Source organism: Osmia lignaria, chromosome 2, assembly GCF_051020975.1.
Source record: "Osmia lignaria lignaria isolate PbOS001 chromosome 2, iyOsmLign1, whole genome shotgun sequence".
Classification (NCBI taxonomy): domain Eukaryota; kingdom Metazoa; phylum Arthropoda; class Insecta; order Hymenoptera; family Megachilidae; genus Osmia; species Osmia lignaria.
Genome location: NC_135033.1, coordinates 8,137,127 through 8,143,126, shown reverse-complemented (window position 1 = coordinate 8,143,126; position 6,000 = coordinate 8,137,127). Strand labels below are relative to the sequence as shown.

Genomic DNA, 6,000 nt, shown 5'->3' with positions numbered 1-6,000 from the left:
AAGAGCGGTGTCGCGTAGGCGCGGCGAACGCACGTGCGTTTCGTGGAAGATGAAGCGAGTTGGACGTGTGGGTGCGAGGCTGAGCAGAAAGTTGGGTCAGCTAGGTGGAATCGTCGGTGTCGGTGTGGGTCAGAAGGCGATCGGTGTCTGTAGCCCGAGGCCCGAAACTCTTGAAAGCCGCTCGTTCCAGGGCCAGGCGGGCTAAGCTAGCCCTGCCACACCGCTCCTTTCGAAATAACGGCTCCTCCGATTGCCGTGGTCTTTCAAATTTCTGTCCTCCCTATCTCCACCAGCTCTTCGTATACCAAGGAACATTTTCATCGAAACTGGTTACACTGTTACGTAATAATAACAAGTATCGAATGTTTGTTTCACTCGTTCAGTTCCTTCCTTGAACTCATCATGCTCTACTTACCTCGGTTCCTTATAAATTTTAACGACTGCGCGTTATTGTTTCCCAATGTCGGCGCGAAAGTCGCGCGGGCCGGTTTGTTATTAAAATGAAAACAATCACTTTGTACGCGGGAAATTGAATTCATTTCCTGCGAGGACAAATGAAAAAGAGAGGAGGGAAGAGAATCAAGTTCGCAGACCGCAGACCTTTACCGAGTTTAATAAAGTTATTGAAACTCCAACTGGTTTCCGTTCTCTCGCTGTTTACGCCGTTCCCGCGGACATAATCGTTCGCACCGATTGCCGCTTAACCGACGAAATTAATTGAAACGTCCCGATTTTAATGGACGAATCTCGTACCCGCGACAAAACATCCTCGGCTAACGGGCTTTCCGTTTTCGACGGCTAAATTCGTACGTGTAGAAAAAGAAGAGATGAGAAAAAAACGATACGAAAGAATAATCGATGTTATTGACGAAATTTCTGTCAATCGAGAAATTGTTTACGAGCTCGCGCTGCGACATCGTCGGGGTTTTCGACGACCTCGAGGCGATGTCGCGCGGACTTGGCTCTTTGAATCTTGAAGGTGGACTCGATTTTCACGCGGCTGACGGACCAAGGCGTGACGTCGTTCTCATGTTCGACGGGGCATGAAACGCTTTCGGATAACGAGACTGGAAAGGACAGGCTCCGGTAGGCTTTTTCGGATCGCCCGCCAGGGATTTACGATACGAGGTTACCTCTTTCAGCATCGACGATGAATCGATCTTCGATCGAACTGAAGCAACATTGCGTCGCTGGATGTGCGTTGGAACGTTTGAATCGAAACTTGGATGTAACTTTACCTGTATATTTGAAATAATCAATTTTACACAGAGACGCTTTACAATACAAGTGATTTTGGATTTTGTAAAACGATACTTGGTAAATCTTAAGATCTTTGAAATCGATTGGAAAATCGCGCGAGAATTGTAATTAATTCTACGCTTCTAAACGATTGCAAATGAAAATAGCGAATTACTCGTTGGTACACTCGATGCTACGACGATTTAACGCGACTGTTCGAAGTGTCGCTGAGGAGTCCGGTACTTTGCTATTGCGCGAGGTTTGCCGTAAAAATTATATAAAATTAACACTCGACAAACTAAACAAAATTTCACCGGCGCGCGTAAGCTTTTTGCCGTGGCGGACGGGCGAGTAAATATTACGTGGATAAACATTGCCGCTTCTGAAAGGATCCGCTGTGTCTCGTCTGGTCGTCTTACAGCTTCGCTCTTCATCTTCGACCTCTCCTTATCCTTCTTCCTTCTTCTCGTCCCGCGAATTCATGCTGACCGTCACCTATTCGACGCTCGAGCGTGTCCGGATCGTTCCAAAGTTCCCCGACAGACGGTTTTACAGAACCGTGCGAGTCCTGCGAACAGAAGATTACCGGTTTTACAACGTTATCCAGTCTGGTTCGGGGACGCGAGCAAGGACTTTTCGTAACTCGCGAGAAAGATTTAAATGCCTGATCGAGTTTACGAGACCGGGTACCGCTTCGAAACCGCGCGCGTTGCGCAATCTCGCCGAGTGTAACACGGGTGTAACGTGTACCGATAACGCGAGGAAGAACGGGCGAAGCAGCTGGGAAAAGGAGAATCGCGAGAGGACGATGACGATCCTGCGATTGCAGGAAGTGGTCGCGCAACAGAACCGGTGTCTGGGTTAAGTGTTACGAGTCACTTACGAGGTTGCACGCGTGGAACGTCGCGTAGACGTCGAGCGGATCTCCGTGGATACCTGTCGACGCGACGTGAGTCGGTCTCTAAAAATAGCCAGACCGTGGTACTGCGAAAAATCACTGTTTTTATGATAATTACCGTCACTTAGGAGCCCTCCTTCTTTCGTCGCGTCTCGCGAGCTCCGTGCACGCGTGCAACCGCGTCAAACCTTAACCCTACCGCGCTCTTCTCTTTTCTTTAAAAAAAAAAAAAAAAGAACCATGTAACGAGTGATTTTTTACTCGAAGAACTTGAACAGGTAGCTGAACCGAGGACCACAGTAGAGTTAACTCGAACAAAGAGGATTTGCATGATGAACAGTTAGCATCTACTAAGAAGTTGTATCTCGACCCGAGCAGGACTAGGTGTGACGACGCTTATTATGGAACCGAGCGTTCGTTCACGATTCGATTTATCTTTCAATTATCTCCCGGTCCGGTAGTTTTCTTCGTCGACAATAGAGAATCCGAAGCCCGAAGGTCTAAAAACGTTGGAACGTTGGTCGCGACCCACTTCTCCGCCAGCATCCGTCCTATGAACTGGCTCCCGAAACGATTCCGTTCCGCGAAACGTCTGCCACGATTCTTCTAACCAGATAAACGCGATAATGAATAATTTTAGAAATCCCAAGCCTCGAAGGTCTTAGCTGACGATCGTTAAACGTGGAACGTCTTTTTGTCCGAGCAATCGTTGGAAAGACGAGGGAGGGAAAGACACGGTTTTAAACGATCGAAGGATAGTTTCGCGGTCCGGCTGTACGCGAACCGACGTGTGTGGGCACGCGTGCTCGGATCGCAAAGGTCGGGCAATATAGCAGCATTCGGCCACCGCTTCTGCAGCTATCCGAGGCTGTTGGACGCGAGGGCCCTGGCGGCCGGTTAGCCCAGCACCCAACTCGATCCTTTTCCGTCTCTTTCATCGTGTCTCCTTCCTCGTCTCCCTTTATCCTGCCTCTATCCCCTGTCTCCGTTTCTTTCTCCTTCTGTCCTGCTGGTGGTTGAAATAAGTCAAGCCGCTTTTATTCTCTCGGATATTCTTTATAGCATCGCTGGCGTCCGTAGGCCCTGCCGAGGTCCCGTACGTGTGCCGTACGTTATGAAACGCTGCACCAGCGGACGCGAAGTACAAGAAGCAAACGGGTACGAGCCGTGCCCCGTGTTCGCCCCCTTACTTATTGGACAGTTTACACGCGGCGCGGTTTCCTGGACCCAGTCTCGCTCCGGATTACACCTGTGGGAATCTTTTCGATGGACGATACTCGTCGCGATAAGCGAGTTACTTTGGACCAAGTGTTTGTCGATTGATTTTACTTAGCGGCGGGAAGGAAATCGCGACTCGAAAAGGGGTTCGATCGAGCCCCTATGAACGTATCCGATCCGTAGGCTGAACGGGTCTCAGGTAAGATGGGGGGAGACTCTGGCGCATAAGTCTTGCGGAATAGCGGCTAATAATATGCGCGCGAAGTTTATGTCGCCGGTAGATTCATACGTCACGGCTTTATTGTGAGGCCTCGGCGAGGTTCCGGGGGATCCTCGTGAGACGGCGTTTGCATAAAAATACGCTGGGTGATTGAGTACTTTAGAAAATTTAAGGGCTATAGATTACGGAGCCGCGAGAAGAAGCGAGGGAAACAATGCTTTGTCACGAACGCGTCCAAGCGGCTGGTTCCATCGAGATCCAGGTAGGACCGTTGCGAGATATTTTCCACACGATTTCCGGGTCAACCAGACGCGATTTCACAGTCCATTTCCGGTCGGGGATTTAATTTATCGGGATCGAGCGCGAAAACCAGTCTGATATTCTCGTTCGAGCTATCGGGATGCCTTAATCTCGATACTTCCAATTATGTCCGGCTAAGAGATGTCCTCGATACCCTCGGGAGGAAAGCGAGGATAGGCTCCGAGAAACGAAGCTCGAGCAATCGTAAGGAAAGGTAGAAAGAAAGAAAGAAAGAGGAGAGGCGGTTCCATCCCGCGGTGAGAGATCCGGTCGGGCAGATGATTATCGGGCATATAGGAAATTGAAAGGGTGTCTAAGGAGGTGTCTAGCGAGCAGTTCGCGGGGGCGGTTTTCTCGGCAGGGTGGCACTCGACTTATGGGGTCTTAAGGGTATTCGGACACCCACACGGAAAGATGCTGCTGTCCGATAGCCGTTGCCCACCTCGGATAATAGGTTCTACGGGTTTTCGAGGCCCGCAGAAGCCATCTTCTTACCTTTTCCTGCCTCGTCTCTCTTTCGACTGTGTCTTAAGGTACGTTTTCATGTGACGGTAAATCGTCGGTTTTATCGCCACTGCAGCGAGTTTCAAAAGAATAGAAATAAAATACAGCTGCGACAATACGGTAATATTCATCACAAAATGATTTGATCTATTGAAATTAATGTCGCGACACGAAATTTAGTATTCTGACAATTTCAATTTTTATGACGACAAAAGTTGTGACATTTCATACGGTGACACCGCAAGTGGAGCGATTTAACGTCGCGTGAAAACGTACCTTTAGGCCTTTCGCTCCATCCCTTCTCTATTCCGGTTCGAACGAACCGATCCGACCATCCTTCTCTCAGTCGGTCTCGCGCGCGCACCGTCAGGTGCACACCTCTTCGCGTTCTCCGATCGCTATCTGCCAAATCACTATCAATCACTCCGCTGATCCAGACGCCGGACGCTCAATGAACCAACCTTTCGAACCGATCCCCGCTAAGCCTCCTTTCCTCTCGCGATAAATAAATCGGACTAGCGACTTTAACGAGCCGTACCTGCCTCTGCGTCCGTCCTCCTTTCGCTCTCCTTCTCGCGCTCCGCCTCGAGGACGAAGAGCCGATTCGAGAAGCGGAATGCCGCGTGCTCGGCCGAAGAATTCCAGCTTCTTCGCTATCGAACGAATTCGGCGTTGCTCCGTTCACGACAAAAACGATAACGACTTCTTTCCGATAATCGTCGTTCCGTGATAGAGAAAGAAAAGACCACCCGCAATTAGCGCTATTGCTCGGAGACACACGGTCCGATAAATAAAAATAATAGAAACATATATAATAGATATACATCGTTCGAAACATTGTTTGCTCGATGGTTGTTCCGCGAATTCTCGTGAGGATACACCGTGAAATTTTAGCGAGCCCCGTGGTGCCTGCCGGATCATTGATCATGCCCGTTGATGGGCCCTGAAACAACGGATCACTGGCACGGAAGCCTGCGGCTACGGAGCTCGTCAAATCGCAATTAGACGGACGATTTAAAAGATATTTTTCATCTTTCGCCGTGTGAACGCCCGCGTTTGTCTCTCGTTCTCTTTCTTTTTTTTCCTCGACGTTTAGAGCGTGCACAGGAAGTGCGATAGGTAGTGAGAGAAATGCGGGTCGATCAAAGGGTAACGTATGATTTAGAGAAGACTGACGTTTGCGTGAACGGTAATGATGATATTAATGAGAACGATGATTGGAATGATAGGAATAACAGTGATGTTATTGCATGAGGGCAGACGATAGAGTAATGTTACTCAATTGCGAACTTTAGAAACGATCGTTTAGCGGCTGAACGGCGCGCAACGGGCCGAGACTGCACCTTTATTATTGTCACGCCGATACCATCGAACCGCGATTTATAAACGATCTAAATATAATGGCGCGCGACAGAAGCACAAGCTTTGCCGATACAACGTGGTTATCGTTAACAGTCGAACGAACAGCTGCAGCGTCGATACCCTGGACAAATGCGGGCACGCTGCTTGCTTTCTCGATTAAATCGTTCGCTCGTTTGACATCTAGCTGAAAAAGTATGCTCTATTCTTGGGCATTGCATCGAGCCGCGTGTAACGCGGGCATCGAGCTAAACGCACCCGT

General features: G+C 49.3%; 1 protein-coding gene across 2 annotated transcripts in view; it reads right to left on the bottom strand.

Annotated features, from left to right (window-relative positions):
* Positions 1–1,333: 1,333 nt before the first annotated feature.
* LOC117607062 (POU domain protein CF1A) overlaps positions 1,334–6,000 on the bottom strand; it is a 34,499-nt gene continuing 29,832 nt past the window's right edge. The window contains exon 3 of one of the 2 annotated variants that reach the window (XR_013063512.1): positions 1,334–1,807. The gene's annotated coding sequence lies outside the window, so the exon portion shown is untranslated. The remainder of the gene's footprint in view (positions 1,808–6,000) is intronic. The other variant, XR_013063514.1, reaches the window with a different exon arrangement.